We start from the raw sequence: 23,719 nt of genomic DNA, 5'->3' as shown, positions 1-23,719 counted from the left end.
ATTGCAAGCCACCCGCGATTGTGTCCCCAGATTGTTTTTTCTAAATAGAGCTGCATTTTAGGCTATATAAACCTCCTCTACTGACCTAGAAGGAGAGAAGAGAAAAGCGAAAAAAAAAGAGGAGAGGAGGAGAAGAAACGTTGGAGATCTACAACACATAGAGAGGAAGCTCTGCTGCTAAACATTGACATAAACTTTCGTCTGTCAAAACTAGTGAGACCTGCAGGAGATGAAGGAAGAGATGGAAAAAAGTAGAGAAACAAAAGAAAGAAGAGAAAGGGAAAGGAGAGGAAAAAAACGCAGAGAACAAAAGGAGTTTTTTTCCTTCATCCTTGCATTATTGTGAGACGGGGAAAGCAGAACAGAGGAGAGGGAGAGAAGATAAAACCGGTAGAGAGAGTGGGATGTAGACGCAGAGCTAAACACAACAGACAGACGCAAACAGAGAACAGAGGGAAAAAGGCTGAAAAAGACGAACACGGATAGATCAACCATCACGCCTTCAACATCGCTGCAGCTCCTTTGTTTTTGCCTATAGGTCTGTTATTCCCAACTTTGGCATGTATTCTTAGTTGCATTGTTACTGTTCAAGTGAATTATAATTCACTTTAACAATAACCAGCCAAGGCACGTGTGAGGAAACTCACGCATGCCTTTGTGCCTAACTAGGTCACTAGTTTGGGCTAGTGACCCGGCTAGGCTTGCTGGGTTCAGCCCAGCCATATGGGATGAGCTGGACCCAGCCCCCCTAAAAAAATACAAGTAATATCGTTCGTTTTCTCCTGTATTTATTTTGTGGTTTTTGATTTTTATATTGTGAAAAAAAAAACAAATCTCGTATTTAGAATACCCGATTTTTGATGCAATGTGGCAAATATACATATATATAAAAAAATGTTTTCATTCATACGGCCAATGCCTTGACATATTTTGAATTTCCTCTTTAAAAAAAAAAACAAATATTCAAAGTTTAAAAGAAAATGTGTTTTAGCATGGATTTCTTAAACAAAAAAAATTATTTTCTTACATTCTGGATTTTACAACATGTTTGTAAAACTTTAAAGGGTGTTGACCAATATTTCAAAAAATATAAAATCTTAATTTTGGAGAATGCTACTTTATTCACCATTTATATTTGGATAAAGAAATCCCAAAGGGATTCATATCCAAAATATTATTGGGAATAACCTGTTATTATTCACTTTTAATGTTTGGATAAAAAAACCCAATTGCTTAATATCCAAAATATTTTTCGAGAAATAATAAGTCATCACACATCCTTGAAAGAAGCCTTGATTATAATTGAGGACATTTCAATTTTTGACTCCACGGTTTACGAACCATAAAAGTATGAAATACTAATGCAAAAAAGGGCTTTTAAAACACCTTGAATTTCCTTAGATTTCTAACTTAGTTATTTTGTTTCTCTTCCTTGCGATTTACGAGTTGCGAACACTTGAAATACTAAGGGAAAAATGACCTTTTAAGCACATTGAATCTCCTTAGATTTCTATCTTAGGTGTTTCTTAATTCATAGGTTGTAAATTTGGTTCAAATCAAACACAGATTTCAAGAGATCTGCATTGATTCTCCTTGGCACTCTATAGACATATCTAAATGTATGATTCATATTGGCTAAGGGTTCTTTCTTTTAGACTTTGAACCCAAGTTTGTTCATCATAGCAAACTTATCTTAGGAAAACTGATGGGATTAGAAAAATTAATACCATAGCAATTATAAACCAAACACCAAGCAGCTTACCTTAGGTAAGACATATTAGGGGTGCTAAAACCTTCCCTTTATGCAACCATTCCCTTGCCTTAGAGCTTTGAAGACCAATTAGGGTTCCTAGTGACCATAATACTAGGTGACGACTCTCTTTTTTCACAAAAACAAAGACCCCAAAATCAATTCCCCGCCACGGGAAAGGTCATCGCGACGTCAAGCTCTTGCGAGGGTGCGACAGTTTTCATCATCTCACGAAGATCATCACTAGATGACGACCCTATAACATTGGAATTGGAGTTTTGGAATGAGGGTGTTGTCTCATTTGATAATTCTGTTGGGGATGGAACTGTCGACCTTGATTACCTTATTGAGGCAGGTTCCCATATCGTAAGTTTGGATGATCTCTCCATCTGGGGTTGTATGTATTGGAAAAGGGATCATATTTATGTTGAGGTTGTCCGTTGAATCCTCTAGCAACTACATGAACCTATTCAATGTAATCTTCTTGCATTGTTGGGCACATATAAGAGCTATGTCCTTGTAAGGAACATATGCTACAAACTTTCATCTCATTTACTCGTTTGTTTGAGAAGTCTTCACGGGTGCCGAATTATTTCGAGTTGGTTGCCATGTTTGAGATCAATTAGCATGCAGCCTCGGTTGTCTAATCTACTAATGCCCCTCCACTTACAGCATCAATGATACTACGGTCAGTAGGCATCAATCCTTCATAGAAATATTGAACGAGCAGCTGATCGGGTATTTGATGATGAGGGCATTGAAAGCACAATTGCTCAAATCTTTCCCAATACTCGGAGAGTGTCTCACCATGATATTGCCAAATCCCACATATTTCTTTCCTTATGTTGGCAACTCAAGATGCTGGGAAATACTTCTCAAGGAAGATCTTCTTCATGGCATTCCAAGTTCCAATGGAACCTAGGAGAATAGAGAAAAGACATGTCTTTGCTGCCTCTTTTAAAGAGAAAGGGAAAGATTTCAACTTAACCAGTTCTTTGTCAACTCCATTTGGTTTCATGCCAATGAAAACCATATGAAACTCCTTGAGATGAGTATGAGGATTGATTAGTACTTAAAAGTGCATTTTTATCAAGATTTTATATCATCATTTTGCACTTGAAGTATCAATAACTCCTTAACTAGAGCATGTTTTATAATAACATGTCTAATAATATAAGATACCTTTAATTTATGGTAAATGTTCATCTTAAATGTAGGCCTATCACATAAATCAAATGATTGATTGATGAGTTTAACTACTGAAATTGAGAAGACAAAGAGAGGGCTAAACTTAGGAAAGAGATGTTAGTTCAGTCTAAACTGGAACACCATTCGGTTATTGGATCATAACTGGAGCTGTAGAACTTGGATTTAGGTATGGTTTATATGGATGGAAATAAGACATAGGCCTAAAACTTTCATGAGGAGTGCAAGATTCAAAACGACTGTTTTCAAGTTCAAATTATAGCAACAAAAGAGAAGTCGGAATATGTTCTGCAGCCCACACACTATTTAGTATTCAGCCCATATCTCGAGTTCTAGAAGTCCAAATGCACCGATTCTTTTTTAGTTGGAAAGCCGAGACAATTTCCCAGAACTTTCTTGAAGTCTATCTATTCAAATTCTAATGTTAGCAATGATGTTTTCTACAGACAAGAAGATAAGGATTGTTACCAAGTCAAGAGGTGGCCACCCACTCAACAATTAGTCATCAAATCAATAGTTTCAAATTTTGGCCTATAAAAGGAGGCATTTGCCATGCATTTAGGCATCTTGATTTTAAGATCAAGTTTATGTTCTTGCTCTCTCGTTTTATATTTTTGTAATGCTTAAGTTTTGCTTTCATTAATCTCTTGTTTATGCCTTTCATTTCCTTTACTATACTTATATAATCATGTTCTCCTCTTATTTATTTATGTTTCCCTTATTCATAATGTTCAGCTAAGTTTATTATGTCAAGGTGAAAAGGTTACATTAATGGTGTAAGAATAAGTATAATATAAACTTAGAAAATGTTGTAGACTTTTTAGGAAATCCTTATCATTTTAAGAAAATATGGCCGAAGAAGATAATCAGTCGCTTCATAATGAGAATAATCGTGTTAGAACACTTAGAAACCACATGAATCCCACAAGAACAAGTGCACCCTCATGTATAGTTTTCCCTCCTGATGCATCTCACTTCAATTTTAAGCCAGACATTATTCAACTTTTACCTTCTTTTCATGGCTTAGATCTAGAAAATCCATACTTGCATTTAAGGGAATTTGAGGAGGTTTGTAACACCTATAATGACTTAAATTGTAGCATGAACACCTTCAGATTAAAGCTTTTTCCTTTTTCATTAAAAGATAAAGCTAAAATGTAACATCCCCATATCCAGGATAAAGCAATGATCTCATGTTAATTGATAAACAAAGTGACTAATTTTATATATATGTCTATTCATGGTATTTGTATTAAGGTCTACTGAAATTTCGACAGAGTCTCCCCTATACCGGGAGGTCCCAAGTTCTCGACATACGACCTATTTACACTTTTAATATACCACATCTCCTAACTCAATTTAACTCAATCATCCTGCGTCTCAATCCCACAAACATCATCATTCATATCAACCACAATGTTTATGATATACATTATACAACAATTATCATTATGGATGGATAAAGATATAAACAAGCATACATGGAATATAGTTATACAAACTACAAAATTAAATTCATCTATTCAAGTTTAAACATCAATTATACAAATTGAGTTAAATAAAAGTTGTAATATTACCAAATATAAGGGTACACTCCCTAGAATCTAAATTACAAAAAGTGAACCTAAGCTAGAATCTACTCCTGTCATGCATGCGATGATCCTAAAAACAAAATACATATTATTGAAATATGAATATCACAATAATATAGCAATACAAATATCCAACAATTTAAAAAGGCAAACATGCATTCATATTTTATTCACTTCTCCCTTTTGGTTTTCGTTGGGGACCTTTTCTCCTTCAACTACTAAAAACCACTTCCTCTTCCATTATCAACCTCCATTCAAGATCTCATAAAACCACCCATGATTATTTTCGCTTAACACATTACCGATACCAATTTCACTGTTATCATCATCACCCCGTAGGAGTCGATGCAAGGTGATCCCCTTACCCGGGATCCTAACATACTCTAAATGTATGCTAGTCAATACATGGTGATCCCCTTACCCGAGATCTTAACATGCACTATATGCATGCTAGTCAATACATCTTGATCCCCTTACTCGAGATCCTAACATACACTAAATGTATGCTAGCCAATACATGATTGATCCCCTTATTTGGGATCCTAACATACACTAAATGTATACTAGTCAATATATCTTGATCCCCTTACCCGAGATCTTAACATACACTAAATGTATGTTAGTCCAAACATGGCGATCCCTTTACCCGGGGTCCCAACATATACTAAATGTATGCTAGTTCACGCCCCAAATCACACTTCTCATATTTCCTTATCAATGATAATTTTATCACTTGGCAATTCACATAACTCACCTTGAATACACATACATTCAGAATACTATCTAAAATATCGGCATCATTACGCAAACTCTTCCTCCTTTCTTCTAATATCCATCGTTCGGTAATTCACATCTCACATCAATAACATATTAAGTTATAGAATTTAACTAGAAAGTATAGGTGCGGATCACCTACCTGCAATAGAATCTCTACTCGTGCCCTCCTGCTGCTGCTGTTGCACCACGCCTTTGGTCCCTCTTGCAAATCACAGGTTTATCTCATAAATTTTCCTCACTTAAGGAAATGTTTTATAATAACCATATCAACAACCAATAAGTCTTTCTTTCAGTTATTTCTTAATATTTTATGTTTTTCTCATTTCACCCATTAATATTGTTAATCTTTGTTCAATCCCAGTTATCATTCCTTTCTTTATATTTGGATTGTTATTGTCCAATTGTTACTGTCTTGTTTTTGAACTATTATTGTCTGTCCTCTCCTCAGATTTTTTTACTATATCTGGAGTTATATGAATTAAGAAGAACCTAGTTCTGCCTCTAAGATAGTCAAAATTGCTCATCAACAAACACTTGGACTGTTACTGTCCAACTGTTACTGTCTCATTTTTTAATTGTTACTGTATGTCCTCTCCTCAGATTTTTTTACTATATCTAGAGTTATAGAACTCCGATTCAAGCGAGATTAGTCTCGTTGGAAAGCTAAGACATGAGGCTACAAATTAAATGATTAAGAAGAACCTAGTTCTGCCTCTAAGATAGTCAAAATTGCTCATCAATAAATACTTGGACTGTTACTGTCCAACTATTATTGTCTTGTTTTTGAACTGTTACTATCTGACCTCTCCTTAGATTTTTAATTATATCTAGAGTTATAGAACTCCAATTCAAGCGAGATTAGTCTCGTTGGAAAGCTAAGACATGAGGCTACAAGTTCTATGGATTAAAAAGAACACAGTTCTGCCTCTAAGATAGTCAAAAATTGCTCATCAACAAACACTTGGACTGTTACTGTCTTGTTTTTGAACTGTTACTGTCTGACATCTCCTCAAATTTTTAACTATATCTGGAGTTATAGAACTCTGATTCAAGCAAGATTAGTCTCGTTGAAAAGCTAAGACATGAAGCTACAAGTTATATGAATTAAGAAGAACCTAGTTCTAATTCCCTCATCCTCCAATCCAAAATCTTACTGAAAGTAAGGAGACGAGTTTGTCCAGACTCGTCACCCCCTCCCCTTCACACATAACTTTCACAAACTACATTTTCTGGGTAAATTATCATGGTTTCACGTCCCCAATCACATACCGCACATAAATTAACTTAATTTTAACAAGAAATATTTTTCCCCCAATTCATGTCTAAGAACCGTAATCTATAATTTACATCAAGGCATCAATTCATTATCGAATTTGAAATGACTTATAAGATCATGTTTAGAACACCTTACTCGGTACAAATTAAGGTTTTGATCTTCAACCAGCTGAAGATTTTTTCAACTCCCTCCTTTCTTAACTAATGATAGCCAGCCCTCCATCTTCTCTTCTTGTTCAATTTCCTTGTTAATCCCTTGCCCACAAGTGTTTATTCCATCTATAAACCCTTAATCTTTGATGGTTTTCTTGAAATTTTGGTGTTTCTCTCTTGATTTTGCAAGAATGAATACAAAAACTCTCTCTTTTCTTTCTTATGATTTCTGTAAATTTTGATGAGGATAGGAGTATTTATGCCCTATAATTTTTCTTATTTGCATTTAGGCCCCTACATCTTTCTTTTTTTTTCTTCTTATAATTAAGTTATACCTCTTTTCATTTCTTATAATTTCACCCCACAACTTTTAGTTTAGTTTATTTTTTATAATTTAATCCAACCCTCAACATTTTTGGGTTGATTTATAATGTCTCGAAATATTTCGTCCAGAAACTTATATCCAAAAATTTCTGAATTCCCGTTTTTATTTAACCATATGCATGAATTTCTTCACTTTTATTTCTCATGTAGTTAGTTTGCAATCCAAGAAACCTTTATTTTTCCCCGGGGTTTACATAAAACATGGCTACAAAATCTGAGGTCAGGATCCATTCATGCTTGGGATGAAATGCAACAACAATTTTTAAAGAAGTTTTTCCCTTCTCACAGAACAAACTCTTTCAAAAGACAAATCACCACATTTACTCAAAAGCTAAGAGAAACATTTTACCAGTGTTGGGATAGGTATAAAGACTTGCTTAATACATGTCCTCATCATGGTTTTGAAACATGGAGATTGATCTCACACTTTTATGAAGGTTAACACCTAAAGATAGGCAAATGGTGGAATTGATGTGCAATAGAACGTTTAAAGATAAAAGACCTTGATGAAGTAATGGAGTACCTATACTTGTTAGTTGAAAATGCTCAAAATTGGGACACTACAAGCACTTATGAGGCACGAGGTAAAACTCAACCTCATACATCTATTGGAGGAATGTACAACCTTAGGGAAGATCATGACCTCCAAGCCAAGTTTGCATCTTTAGCTAGAAAAGTCAAGGCACTTGAATTTAAAAAGAGAGGTCAATTAAAATCTGTTCAAGACATTGTGTGTCAAATCTATGAAACGAATGAACATGAAACCAATGATTGTCCAACTTTGCCTTCTTTCAAGGAATGTCTCCATGAACAAGCCAATGCTTTAAACAATATCCAATGGCCAAATCAGAATCCATACTCATAAACATATAACCCTGGTTGGAGAAATCACTCAAATTTCAGTTGGAAAAGTGGTAACAATAATGCACAAACTTCACAACCACCATTTCAAGCACACCATAATTTCCAAAATTCTCATGGATATGCACCTCCTTATGTTCCCCCTCCTAGAAGAAATCTTAAGGAAACATTGCATGCATTCATTGAAAAGCAAGAGACAATCAACACTCAACTTGCTCAAAGCATGACAGATTTTAAAGATACTCTTGCAAAATTCACATATGCTCTTAGTTTTCAGGAGAAAGGTAAGTTTTCATCTCAACAACAACAAAATCCCAAAAGGCAATACAATTCAAGTGCAAGCAGCTCCGGAAGCCAACACATGGATCAAGTCCAATCATTCATTACTCTTCACAGTGGTAAGGTTATTGAAAAACTCATTCTTGAACCTTGTAAGAAAGATGATGAGTCAATCTCTGAGGGTAAGGAAGGGGTTAAACCTGAACATTGCAAAGAAAAGACTGATTCCCCACCAATACTTCCATTTCCTTATGCTATAACCAAACAAAAGGAAGTCAATCATGATTCTGAAATCTTTAAAACTTTTAAACAAGAAGAAATCGAGGATGAAAAAGGCACCAAAAATGTTGTCGCGGATCATTTGTCAAAATTGACAATAGATTTGACATCTGACATCACACGAATTGATGATTACTTTCTTGATGAATCTTCACTTTCTATTGCTTCAATACCTTAGTCTGCTAATATTGATAATTTCTTGCTTCATAATTTTTGCTACCTCATTTGGATACCCAAGACAAAAGAAAGTTTTTGAGCGATGTGCAGAACTTTTATTGGGATGACCCTTACTTATTCAAATATTGTCCTAATCAAATATATCAAAGATGCATTCTTGATAATGAGGTAAGTAGTGTCATTAAATTTTGTCATTCCGAGACATGTGGGGGTCATTTCTTGTCAACAAAGATGATTGCAAAAATCTTACAATGTGGATTTTATTGGCCCACCATGTTCAAGGACACACATGCGTTCTGCAAAACCTGTGAAAATTGTCAAAAGTTAGGATTTATTTAAAAAAATAAAGAGTCTTTAGATAATCTTTTATTGACTCTTGGGACGTACCTTAATGGAGATGTGCATCGTGCAATTCATGATTTATGGCCTCATTTTCATAAAGAACATGCTCGACATAGTTTTGGGAATCTGACTAAAAAAGACCTTGTTTGCCAGTTTTTAAGAAAACTGGATGGGAAGCTTATCCCCAACCCATAGAGGGTGTTTAAACCGTTCTTGGACGTAAAACCAAGGGAAGGTGTGAGCTACAATCACAATTACAATTTAAGCCTTAGTGTGTAAGAACTTGTATCTTTTGGTTTTATTAATAGCATAATATTTGTGTTTTATTGTTTCTTATATATGTTTAAGTGTGTTTCAAGTTTGTCAGTAGTCATTGTTTCAGGTGATGTCTTTTATACTCTATCTTTCTACTTTAGAACAATGAGGACAATGTTTCATTTTGGTTAGAGGGAAAGGGTCGTAGTTGACAAAAAAAAAAACACTAACTTACTAACTTTTTTTTTTTGCTATTATTAGAACCATTTGATAAAACTGTTGTTATTAGGATAGCAGAGTAAGAGAGAATTTTATTGACTCTTAAAATGCATCTTAGTAAACATTTTCCAATGGTTATTTGCAATATTCATAACAATGTTTTATCACACACTTCTCATGAAATATTCAGATTTACAAACTCTCGCATTGTTATCACTTGATTCTGCTCATATACTCATTTAACAAGTATTCTTAAACTTTTATTTTCACACACACTTTAACATATGATTGTGAGTTGCACATTGGATTATTACATTAATTATGTTCTTTTGTTAGAGGTAACAACTAAGGGAAAGGGCTAAGATATAATTCGTAAAAAAAAATTAAATATAATATTGATGATAATAAAAACGTAGATAAGTTTGGTTTCATAGCCTCCCTAACCTAAGCAATTAAGGCTGAAGGGGTGTTTTAACACCTAATACCCTAAAGTCAACTGACTTGAGAGCTATTGGCCTTGTGCTTGTTACATGGGTTGAGGAGAAAAGCTTAAGGGAATCAAACATTGCACTATCTACGTATCAGTATATGCAACCTGAGTTACTAAGCTCGTAAGGGTGTCTCAACACCTAATGCCCTAAGACCAACTAGTCTGAGAGTCATTAGCTGAAAGCTCGTTACATGGGTTAAAGATGCATTGTGTTTTAAGTTATATGTGTGTGTGTGTGTGTGTGTGTGTATAAAAGAAAAAAAAGATAACAATCCCAACCCAAGGAAGTTAACCCTAAACATTAGAACAAAATTGTGTTTTGATCTAAGCAAAGCCCCATAACTATATGTTGATATATTGAGCACAAAAGGAAAGTTTATTAATATCTTGTTTAAGAAGTATGAAGTAGATATATAAATTTAATGAGAGTTTGTTTATTTGGATAGATTAATAGAAGTTGAATGATGAATGTCTTGCTTTGTGGAACTTGCAAACTGTTTTTCTATTTTAATGCTTTGATTACTAGGGACTAGTAATAAGCTGGTTGAGGGGTGTGATTAGTACTTAAAAGTGCATTTTTATCAAGGTTTTATATCATCATTTTGCACTTGAAGTATCAATAACTCCTTCACTAATGCATGTTTTATAATAACATGTCTAATAATATAAGATACATTTAATTTATGGTAAATGTTCATCTTAAATGTAGACCTATCACATAAATCAAATGATTGATTGATAAGTTTAACTACTGAAATTGAGAAGACAAAGAGAGGGCTAAGCTTAGGAAAGAGATGCTGGTTCAGTCCAAACTGGAACACCATTCGGTTATTGGATCATAACTGGAGCTGTAGAACTTGGATTTAGGTCTGGTTTATATGGATGGAAATGTAAGACATAGGCTTAAAACTTTCATGAAGAGTGCAAGATTCAAAATGACTGTTTTCAAGTTCAAATTGTAGCAACAAAAGAGAAGTCGGAATATGTTCTGCAACCCAGACACTATTTAGTGTTCAGCCCATATCTCGAGTTCTAGAAGTCCAAATGCACCGATTCGTTTTTAGTTGGAAAGCTGAGACAATTTCCCAGAACTTTCATGAAGACTATCTATTCAAATTCTAATGTTAGCAATGATGTTTTCTACAGACAAGAAGATAAGGATTGTTACCAAGTCAAGAGGTGGCCACCCACTCAACATTTAGTCATCAAATCAATAGTTTTGAATTTTGGCCTATGAAAGGAGGCATTTGCCATGTGTTTAGGCATCTTGAGTTTCAAATCAAGATCATATTCTTGCTCTCTCTCTTTATATTTTTTGTAATGCTTAAGTTTTGCTTTCATTAATCTCTTGTTTATGCCTTTCATTTCCTTTATTATACTTATATAATCATATTCTCCTCTTGTTTATCTTTGTTTCTCTTATTCATAATGTTCAGCTAAGTTTATTATGTCAATGTGAAAAGGTTACACTAATGGTTTAAGAATAAGTATAGTATAAACTCAACATGGACTTTAATGTTTGATACTAACATGTTTTGTATTTATTATCTTACTCACTCTTAATACCTTGCTTGTTAAATGGTTAATCTAGATTTGTGTTGAACAACCCTTGGTACAACAAATACTTGGCACTTTCATAGCCCAGCTGTATGGTATAACCGACACCTGTGCTATGAAAGGAACTTGATTTGTTGTTAACATAAGTTATCACCATGAATACCTGACAACATTTACAAGTATTGGCATTACTCAAATAAGATAATTAATACAATCATGTTAATAAATTATAATCCAATTGGAACCTCCTTTGTGTGTGGTTTCCAGTTGAGTAAAAAAAAGAGTTTATACTATACTCGTTTGAAATACCATTAGTGGATCCTTTAACCTTGACAATTGTTTTATATTTGTTTAAATCGTTACATCAATATCACATCTCAAAGCTCTCTTCAACTCCTTTTCTGTTATTATCTATTTCTTTATTTGTAGTTATACAGTTAACCTCCCTATGGTTCGACCCCGGTCTTGTCGGGTTATTTATTACTTCGACACTCCTACATTTGGGAGAAGACATCAACTCTTTGATCATGTCAAGGATCTTCTCCTGCAAGACCATTGAATGTTGGTAGCAAATGTATAAAACCAATTTTGAGCTCGAAGTTTACATTATTGTCGATGTTTATGCATAATGGTTGATTTTTCATGTTAGGAGCAGCAAGCTCCTTGAGTGTTTGTTGTCGTGCGACAGCCATGGTGTTGACACGAGCTTCCTTTCATAACCAACATAAAGTGTTTTCTATTTCGAGATCCACCTATACTTGACTCTGGTTAGTAGAATGGGTTACAAACATAAATTGTCAAGAAAACTCAAAAGAAACCAACCACATAAGAGATAAAAAAACAATGCAAATTGTACGAAAATCCAATGCTAGAAAACTAAAACTGCCTAAAAACCCTAAAAAAGAGTGGAATTTGGCCTCGATAGGGTAGGGCTAAAGGCCATGGGCCACTAGTTTTGTTCATAATGTTGTTTCCCTTTAGGAAACAAAAGGCTGATATCTAATTCCACAAACAAAATCTGTTTTGAACAGTACCGTTGTCGTAAATGAATAGTACCACCGCAAGCAAAATTTTGTTTCTCTTTTTTTTTTAGAAAAATAAATAACAATCACAGCAAATAAAAATAATAGCATAAGAATCAACTAAAATTACTTCCCCGACAACGACGCCAAAATTTGATGTGATGTCGCGGTCACAAAAATTAATTACCTTGGCTTAAAACATAACACACAATATAGTATAGAGCAAGCAAGGGGTCGATCCCACGAGGAAGGTTCAAGTCAGATTTTAATGTTGTATGATATGCAACTGGAGGGGTTGTGAAGTTATCTATGCTAAAACAAAAGAAAACAGAAAACTATCAAGCGAAATTAAATAAAATCAGAATATAATCAAGATAACAAATATTGGTCACAAGTAAACATCCAACTACATAAATAAGAAAATTGATCATGGAAATGAAACATCAATTTATATTCTAAATATGTATCTCTTCTTAACATTGGTTAGTTAACGAATCTGTCGTATAACTAACCCTAGCCATCAAACAACCATAGTGTCCGCACTAGTAATTTAATTCAATGGCAGCCTTAAAAACTAGATAAGTTGATTTATCAAGAAAACATAAATGTCTGGAGTCTCTGTTTGATTTGATTGAATGTTCTTCCTAAAATAATAACGTAGATCCACCACAATTATTAAACTCAGTTGCTTCACAAGTTCATATACCACAACTCTGGTTTTGATATCAAACTTAGCAATAGATTGTCTACAATAATAACTTAGAGTCCGCTTTAGCAATTAAAATAAACAATCATAGAAAAAATAAGCATTGGAGAATAAACATATTCATCATATAAACTGAAAAGAAAAGGTAAAATAAATCTCACAGTTCTTGAAATCCGAAGGTTTTCATGTCCTTGCAACTAAGAAAAAGAGTTTAGCCTTACATGTTTGTTGAACAACTAATAAAAAAAAAGGAGGAATGCATAATTTTTAGTTTCTTAGAGGAAGGGGGTGTTTTTCTTTTCTTGGCTAGCTGCCTCCCTTCTCTTCCCTCATTCTTTTTATATCATAGGAAACCCTAGTCTCTATTTTACAAAATAGTCCTTTCTTAAGTAGACAATTTACATTTAAATACTTTAATAACTATTTTCCTAAAAAAAAGAAATAGCCTAACATGAAATCTTCAAGCTTTGACTTAGAGGAGCTAAATTGCTAAAATAAAAACTTGGATGTCAGTTTAGATGCCTCTAAATATAATTTGGACTCATTTCTTCACGAAACCTGTTTGTTGGCAGAATTCAATTATTTTTGGCTGAAATACTATCTCCCTCATATGACATTATTTTTTGCTGAAATTTGGAGTGTTGATATGTATTTGAGTCTGGAATCCAAAAACATTGAGTTTGCATCAACTAGACTTATGTAGCTCAAGATATTCAAGTTGGAATGATCAAAGGTCAATTTTGGCAGATTGGAAGATTTGACTTTGAAGGTTGCAATTTCCATGCTCTTCCTTATTTTATTTTCTTTCTTTAGATTTCCAGAAAGGTATGGATGTTATCTTTTTAATGCCACTAGAATCACTTCATTTTGACCTCTAGAACTCACGCTCTACATAAAACATCTACTGAAGGTCAAATCTGTCAATTACCTCCAATTTACTCCCTTTTGCATCTTTCATCCAAAAGTGCCTCCAAAACATAAAACAAAGAATATCAAGCCATTATATATAAAAAAAAATAGGCAAAACACTAGGTAATTGTGGGTGAAACTATCCAATATATGGTTACATCACTGTCCTCCTCAGGATCCTCTTCCACCAACCTGTCTAGATCCTTCTGGGGTGAAACTCCCACTTCTCCTCTGGAACTGTCCTGATGACTGCCCACTCTCCCCTTTCTTTGGGAGAGGAGGTCTCCTAGTCAAAAACCCAAAATCTCTCCTCTTAGCTCCAGTTGCTTGACTATGCTCGACCACTAGCTTCGGAGCATCCCTTATTACCCTCTCTGTACCCTGAGCAACCCGTATCAATTTCGGAACAGACGGAAACTGCATGGCTATCAATATCATCCTCAACTCCTACCTCAGTTGATCACAGAACCTATCCACCCTGTAGCGCTCTGTGGGAAGGTAAGTGGAGGTAAGTGGAGGCAAAAGCTGCTAAGTCCTGGAATATCCTTTTATACTCTAAAACTGTCAAATCTCCCTACCTCAAATCCAAAACTCTTGTTCCCAAGAATAGTACCTCTCCTTAAACTTTTCACAAAAGTCCCTCCATCTCAATACCTCCCCCAATCTCCTCTCTCTAATGGTCTTTCACCAAGAGTGGGTACTTTCAATCAATAGCTGAGTACGCATTTGGGATTTCCTCAAGAAGATCCCACAGAGATTTATATTGATAATCGATCAGCGATTGCATTAGCAAAGAATCCGGTGTATCATGAAAGAAGTAAACACATTGATACACGTCATCACTTTATCCGAGAACATTTGAAGAACAAAGAAGTTGAACTGATATCATGCAAGACAAATGATCAAATTGCACATATCTTTACAAAGCCATTGAAGGGAGAAATATTTATCAGATTGAAGTTCATGCTTGGCATGACGTCCCTTGATTGAGTTTAAAGGGGGAATTTGTTGAAGTAAACTCAATCTAGAAGGTCAAGGAAGGCAACCACCACTTGCAACCACTAGTTGTCACCACCCAACCACCACTTGCAACTGCCAGCCACCAGCTGTATGCCACCAGCCGCCAGCCGCCTTTACACTTGAAGTTTGATTTTTCTTACTTTCAATTTGTGTATAAATAGGCAGCTAAGTTAATGTTATTATGTGTGGAGAGATTAGAGAGAAACACTAGAGAGAAAGAGAGGGTGTATTGAGCTCTTGTTTAGTTATTGTAAGCTTCTTATTGTTAAAATAAAACAGTGTGTTTTATCCCCTTTGAGTGTTTCAAAGCCACCACCAGTGGTTTCTCCCACTAACAGTTGGAAGAGAAAATGGTTGATTGTGAGAAATCACAGTTCCAAGGATTTTTATCAGAAATTTGATAGAAGAGAGATTCATGGCATATGCAACATGAGATGATATTGTGTTCGGTTCAAAACAAGCCCCGCCTGGTTGGATCGGACCATGGTCAATCCCTCATCCACGAACAAAATCCAGATTAGCCTGCAACTGTGCATCTGATACACCAGACGTAGGCACACACCATGTTGCTTTGTTTGTTCGGGTTTGGAGATGGTGTTGCTGGAGTTTTTGGTTTAGTCAAAGTCTTAAAAGCATAATAGATCAAGTTAATAAAACTTTATAAACTACTGTTACGATGGAGATGAACCGAAAGAAATAGTGGCACACCGTAAAAGTGTAAATCGAGCACTTAACTTTTCTTTTCTTTTTCTTTTTGGCTAAATTGTTTTTTTTTAAATAAAAAAATTAATAATAATACTCAACCAACAAATATCTCCTGAACTGATTTTTCAATTATTTTTCAATTTACTCCTAAACAATAGATTCGACAGAGAAACTTATAAAATAAAGAGAAAAACCTTAACTCATCTTCATCATCTCTTTACAACTTCTTATTCTAAGTTTGCAAGTCATAAAAGAAAAGGCAAATCAAAGAAAGTCCTATAAACCCATACAACAATTCGAAATTGAAAATCCTAATTAAATAAACTTTGTTGCTGCCGCTGTTGATGTTGATGGTGCTCGTGCAATTACACGTACAATTGCAGGTGCTCATGCTGCTGTTATTATTGATGGTGCTGGTGGCTGCTGCTAGTAGTGGTTGTGATGCTGCTGCTAATGAGTTGGTCTGTTTCAATAAATTAAAGAATTGAATATTTCTTTCTTCCTTTTGTTATCATTATAAATAGAGACATAGAGAGTGATTAAAAAGATGTCATGGGCTGGGTTTTTTTTTTTTGGTTAATTTCCTAACAGAACAAGCCTATTCCAAAAGTCATAATGTTTAGGATAGAAAAACAGGAAAGCTCAGGAATAGAACAGTTGGCTGTTGAAAACTCGAAATACCAATGAAATGCACATAAATTTTGTTCTTACCTGGCTACTTGTAGAGAGTCCAACATCATAAACCTAAAGAAAAAATAAACTGAGCTGACAGAGTGTTTTGTAAATGAATATTCAGTTTGTTTTTCAACGTGAACAACTAGGCTGTACAAGTGAAGTATTTAAACTTAAAAATCCCATGAAATCTGGTTGATAGCAGTGCTGATTTATTGTGATGACAGCTTCATGGCAGAGGAGTTTGTTACGATAATAGCTTGATAATAGGGAATTTGACAGCAGAGTATCCCTGTAAGTTTGTTGAACTACCATGCAGAGTTACTGGAAGTTTGAACTTGCCGAAGTTATAGGCTTGATTGGATTGTCATCTTGGTTTGAAAATATTGTCGTTAGAGCTCCAAGATCACTCAGCTTCTCTCCAGTGATTGATGCTAGATTGTGAGAGTCACCACCCTTTTTTCTCCAATAATCTCGTGTATCCTTATTTCTCCATTGACTCTCACAATTGTTGGCAGTGCCAGCAGTGCCAAGTTGCAATAGGTGGTTAACACCCTCCCGCAAACTTTGTCGGGGCTGGAGGCAAAGTTTGTTGCGAAAATATTGAAGAGCCGCTTTTGACATTGGTTTGGTGAAGAGGTCAGCAACTTGATTAACTGAGGAGATATGTTGAGTGACAAGCAGTCCACGGGCAACACGTTCACGCACAAAATGATAATCCAACTCGATATGTTTGCTTCGGGCATGGAATACCGGATTTACTGTCATGTGAAGTGCGCTTAGATTGTCACAGTAAAGTATGGGAGGAGATGATAATGTGATGCGAAGATCTTTGAGAATGAAAGCCAGCCATGTGAGTTCTGCCGTTGTATTAGCCATTGCACGATATTCTGCTTCTGTGCTTGATCGGGAAATTGTGTGTTGTTTTTTTGCACACCATGAGATAAGATTTCCTCCAAGGAATGTACAATAGCCAGTAGTGGATCGTCTCGTTGTAGTGCACCCTGCCCAATCTGCATCTGAGAAAGCAAATAGATCAAGTGTAGTGTGTGAAGAAAAATGTAATCCCATTTCAATTGTTCCTTTGACATATCGTAAAATGCGTCGAACCATTTTTAAATGTGTCATTGTGGGAGCATGCATGAATTGTGATACATAATTAACACTAAATGATAGATCAGGACGAGTGAGTGTAAGATATTGTAAAGCTCCAACAATTCCTCGATAGTAACTTGGGTCTTCCATGAGAATATCATTGGAAGATATTTTTGTTTTAGCTTCAAGAGGAGTACTCATGGGCTTACAGTCAACCATATTTGATCGTTCAAGTATTGTCAATGCATAATGTGACTGGGATAGATGAAGGCCACTTGTTGTTGGTGTGATTTCCATTCCAAGAAAGTGGTGTATAGGTCCTAAGTCTTTCATTGCGAATTCACTGCTTAGCACCATAATAAAATTGGATACCAGTGCTGGAGTTGATCCTGTGAGCAGCATGTCATCTACATAAAGGAGCAAAATCAGTGAGCCATAATCTGAATGGAGAACAAACAAAGAAGGGTCAGATAAACTACAGAAAAAACCATATTTAAGAAGAAATGCACTGAAACGATCAAACCAAGCACGTGGTGCTTGTTTAAGGCCATAAAGAGCTCTTTGAAGTTTGCAGACATGTGTCGGATGTTGAGAGTCTGCCATTCCTGGTGGTTGTTGCATGTAAAGATCTTCAGAAATTAAGCCATGCAAGAACGCATTTTTTACATCCAATTGTCGAATGGGCCACTTCTGAACAAGAGCTACAGTAATTATCATGCGTATTGTTCCTGGTTTGATAACCGGAGAAAAGGTTTCGGTGTAGTCTACTCCATCAATTTGATGATACCCTTTTGCAACTAAACGTGCTTTGAGTCGATCTAGAGAACCATCTGGTTTGAGCTTTGATTTAAACACCCATTTGGAACCAATGACATTCATTTTTGGTGTTCGTGGAACCAATTTCCAGGTCTTATTTTGATATAGTGCTACCAGCTCTTCCTCCATTGCTGTTCTCCAACCAGGATGTGCCAGTGCAATTTTAATATTCTGGGGCTCACGGGGTATATTAGCTGAGGTGCTAGTGGTTAAGGCATATTTAGGATTTGGCTTTACTATACCCTGTTTAGACCGAGTGACCATGGAATGAGCCAGCGGTGCTAAAGAACTAAGATTTTGTGGGGAGGATTCTGATGTTTCACTGATAATTAGAGGAGGAATTTCATGTGCTGACCCGTGAGACTCTTGATACCCTTGTGATAGAGATGTGTCTGGTGAAATTGTGTTGTGAGCAAACTCATTATCGGCATTAATCTCTGGACTAGTCTGGGACGCAACAACAGGATAGTGCTGTTGTGACTCTGTGGGATTTGCAGATGGGGAGAAGTTTTGTGGAGTACAAATGTCATTTGGCAGTAACAGACTTTGACATGGAGGTGAGGCAGAGTCCGTAATTGCTCCTGCAGAGGAAGAGATATTAGTATGTGGTAACCAAGAATCAAAAATACTAATTACTTGTGGTTGATTGGTTGTCTTGCAAGATTTTTTAATAGGCTTATATGGAAAAATTAATTCATCAAAGACAACATGACGAGAGATGAAAATTTTTTTACTTGTTGGATGAAAACACTTATAAGCTTTATGTTTTTCACTATAACCTACAAAAATGCATGGAAGTGTTTTTGGATCAAATTTGTGTTTCCGTATATCCCAAGTGTAGGGAAAGCATTTAGATCCAAATGCTCTGAGTGAGGAGTAATTTGGGTGTGTCTCATGAAGTGCAAAATATGGTGTTTCAAAGTTGAGAGCAGAAGAAGGTAAGCAATTCATAAGATATACTGCCGTGGTGAAGGCCTCTATCCATAAGAATAAGGGTGCTCCACTGTGAAACAACATAGTCATTCCTAATTCTCTTATGGTCCTATGACGCCTCTCAACTATACCAGTTTGCTCAGGAGTATATGGTGATGATATCTGATGAACAATGCCTGTAGAAAGAAAATGAGTCAGTAGTTTTGAATTGATGAACTCACCACCTCCATCTGAATGAAATATTTTAATTTGCTTGTTAAACTGTCTTGTAACATATTTTTCAAAAGCTAAGTATGCATTAAAAAAATCAGATTTGTTACGCAAAGGAATAATCCAAGTATACTTAGAAAAATCATCTACTAAACAAGCATAATATTTAAATTTTGCAATTGATAAAACAGGTGCTGGTCCCCATAAATCACAATGAATTTTTTCAAAGATACCAGTACTTGTATGTTCTGATTTAGAGAAAGGTAAACGACTAAGTTTTCCTAGTTGACAACTATCACAAAGATGTTGTAATTTTATTGTCCCTACGACATCAATAAGTCCTTTATTTTTTAGCATTTGTAATGCTGAAGACTGTGGGTGGCCTAGACGTTGATGCCAAACTTCTGCTGTGCCTGATTTGAACCGATGAGAGAAATACAATTCTGGTGAAGCAGGTAGTACGTAGAGATCACCCTTGCGTTTCCCTATTATCACTGCTTGTCCTGTTTCCCGTTCCTTAACACAAAAATCAACATTAGAAAACTCACAATTAACAGGAAATTGATTAGTTAGTTGGCTTACGGAAAGTAAATTTTTTGTTAAGTTTGGAACCAGTAGAACATCATTGAGAGGTAAGGCAGACGTTTTTTGTTTTATACAAGTATCACCAATTGCAAGAATTGGCATGGAAGACCCATCTCCGATTAGTACAGAGTCAGCACCAGAGTATTTACGAATGTTTGTTAACATACCTGGCTTACCTGTCATATGGTTGGAAGCTCCAGTGTCTGTTGTCCATTCGGTGTCAGCAATGGTGGTGTCCAAAGTGAGTGCTGCAAGTGCTTGTGGAATTTCATCTTGTTGAGCAGGTTTCTTTGGCACCCACCAGCATATTTTAGCAACATGGCCTGTCATCCCACAATACTGGCATTGTTGATCACGGTATTTGTCCCTCTCTGTTGGTGTCATGCGACGCTCACCAGGTGGTGGAGGTCTACGTTGTGAGTTTGAGGAAGAGGAGTCCCTTCGCTGTTGAGCTTGGAATCCACGACCATTAGAAGTGAATTTTTGTGAGGGTCCACGATAGCCTGAAGAGTTTGATTGTGAACGTTGTTGCTGCTGTCCATAAAAAGCCAATTGATGAGTGAGAGAAGGAGCTGTGATGTCTGTGTGATTAGAGAACCAATTACGCCTTTGATCAAAGTTTTGGAGTTGTGAGACCAACTCAGAGTATGATGGCCTGGGGGGTTTCAACATGGTTGTTGTGAATGTTTCATAATGAGGACCAAGGCTGGTGAGAAGGTAGAAGACCTTTTCTTGGTCTGGTACGGGCTTTCCAATGGCTGATAAGTTGTCACAGAGACCTTTGAAGGTTCGAATGTGTTCTGTGATTCTTGTGTTGTCTTCCTTTCGAAGGTAGGTTACTTGTTGTCGTAGTGTGAACTCACGTTCTTGTGAGTCTTGCGCATATGCATTTTTGAGAGCCTCCCAAACAGCATGAGCTGTGTCGAGACCAACAATGAGTCCGAGAGTTTCCTCTGAGAGTGTTCCAATGATCCACCCTCGAAGGAGACGATCTGACTTACGCCATGCTATAAAAGCATCTGTTAATTGTGGGGTTGAGTTTTCTATATTTGTGTATTTTGTTGGAGCAGGATCTTCATTTGTGAGATGCCCAACCATTTCTTGACTCTCAGCAAGAGCCAGTGCTTGTTCACGCCACAAGGGGTAATTGTTTGGAGTGAGTCGGAGGGTGATGAAGTTCCCAACATTGAGTGACAAGGTAGTCATTGTGGAATAAATGAGCGGAAGATAAGAAGGAAGATGAAGAGAGGATAAGTTGTAGTATCTGTGATAGGTTGTGCCTAGTGTTCACAAAGGCTCTGATACCATAAAGAAAAAATAAACTGAGCTGACAGAGTGTTTTGTAAATGAATATTCAGTTTGTTTTTCAACGTGAACAACTAGGCTGTACAAGTGAAGTATTTAAACTTAAAAATCCCATGAAATCTGGTTGATAGCAGTGCTGATTTATTGTGATGACAGCTTCATGGCAGAGGAGTTTGTTACGATAATAGCTTGATAATAGGGAATTTGACAGCAGAGTATCCCTGTAAGTTTGTTGAACTACCATGCAGAGTTACTGGAAGTTTGAACTTGCCGAAGTTATAGGCTTGATTGGATTGTCATCTTGGTTTGAAAATATTGCCGTTAGAGCTCCAAGATCACTCAGCTTCTCTCCAGTGATTGATGCTAGATTGTGAGAGTCACCACCCTTTGTTCTCCAATAATCTCGTGTATCCTTATTTCTCCATTGACTCTCACAATTGTTGGCAGTGCCAGCAGTGCCAAGTTGCAATAGGTGGTTAACAAAACCATGGTGAGATCAGTCTTGAAAAGTCCAAATGATCGCTCAGAACCAGGTCCAGGTTTCAAGTCTTCGTCATAAAGAGCAAAGAGGTATGTATCCACTGATTTTCCTGGCATGAGTGGAGTGCCCACCATCGATCGAAGGTGTGCAATCAAATTGCCATTGTAAGCCTTGGCATTCTCAATGCTTGGCCCTACGTCGTTGTCATCTCCTTTAAATGGCCATCCAGTCTCAGCCACCACAATCTCAACATTCTTAAATCCCATAGAATTCAGTGCAGAATAAACTGCATCCACCTGCAATTGATTAAACTACTTGTCAGTAGCAATTTTATTCGATCATCTATTGATACAAAATTTACGCACTTGCATTCTGATTTACTCTCACCTGAGCATCGAACATGTTCATGTACTTGATCTTAGTGTTTCCATCCGTTCGTCCTGCATTCGGCTGGAAAAGGCAAAAAGCAAGAGTCTCAGGCCTTGTATCGCTTCTGTAGGCATAGTAAGGGTAGGGATTGATTGCGAAAGGCGAACCATTCGCACTATTAAACTCCAACAAGCCCTTCATCAGATCCCCATAACTTGGATCAAAGCTTCCAGAAGAAGGTGGCTCAGACTGCTTAAGCACTCCCATCGAATGAACTGTGGAGACCTTAATTTTACCCCCGAGCGATGCATCATTTAGAGCATTCTGTACATTTTGCATTGCTGGTAAGAGCTTGTTCACGAGATTCTGGTCATTGGAAGTCATGACCTCGTTGCCGACAGTGATGAGGATGATATTGCTAGCTGGATAGAAGGGAAGCACGTTTGTGTTGATCCAGCTCTTGGCAAAATTGGGATCAGAGGCTAGTCCTGGAATGTCATTATTTGCAGTGCCGATAACAATTCCAATTCCGGTGTTGGCTAAGGCTTTGATTATGGCGGGGTCCGATCCATATAATCGGACCTTTTGGATTGAAGTGGATTGAAGAAGCTTTGCGGTGGATGGTGGTGGTGGAAGGTTGTCCGCAACTTGGCCATAGTTTATACCGATGAATGATTGCGAGCCTGCACAAAAAGCAGCAAAATTTAAAGCAGATGATCAAACATCAATTTTTAAACGAGAAAACAGAACACCAACATTTTTTGTTTTCATAGACTGAAATGAAGACAACTCAGTTAAGGTAAATTCTTTAGAAATGGAAGGAGGTAATTAAAATAGAAAGAGACGCAAACTTACTTGCGATTTTTACAGTATGTAAGGAGGAAAGGAGTAGGAAAGCAACAGTATAAGGAAGCACCACCATGGCTCAGGAGGAGCTGTTTCTATTCTGCATTTTTTGAAAGTGGAGCGGGCATTAAATATAGAAGATGCTACAAGTCGAGGGCAGAAACGTAAAGATGACTTCGGATATATTCTTATTATAGAATAGTAGGGCCCTTAACATTATGTTTTAGGAGTTAAAATTTTTTATTTATTTCATGTGATCTCTTAAATTTATATATTCTTGGAAGCAAAGTTGATGAGATAAAGTTTAAATTTATAGCATAAAAACATATTTAAAAGAAAAAATACCAAACATAAAAAAATAGCACGGCTTTTCTAGAATTCGTAAGAAAATGTACTTTTGCCTTTTATCGCATATTTATTTAGTCAAACCGAACTGATTAATTATTCTC

The 23,719-nt window shown here is 36.3% G+C and overlaps 1 non-coding gene and 1 pseudogene across 1 annotated transcript; one reads left to right on the top strand and one right to left on the bottom strand.

Annotated features, from left to right (window-relative positions):
- The window catches only part of LOC133682913 (glucan endo-1,3-beta-D-glucosidase-like), a 61,639-nt pseudogene extending 38,293 nt beyond the window's left edge, over positions 1 to 23,346 (bottom strand).
- Positions 2,491 to 2,597, top strand: LOC133684364 (small nucleolar RNA R71). The gene has a single exon (XR_009837873.1). It is a non-coding gene; the product is annotated as a small nucleolar RNA R71 (small nucleolar RNA).
- Positions 23,347 to 23,719: the final 373 nt, after the last annotated feature.

The sequence above is a fragment of the Populus nigra genome, chromosome 2 (genome assembly GCF_951802175.1).
Source record: "Populus nigra chromosome 2, ddPopNigr1.1, whole genome shotgun sequence".
Taxonomy (NCBI): Eukaryota; Viridiplantae; Streptophyta; class Magnoliopsida; order Malpighiales; family Salicaceae; genus Populus; species Populus nigra.
This window is presented reverse-complemented; position numbering and strand designations above follow the sequence as displayed.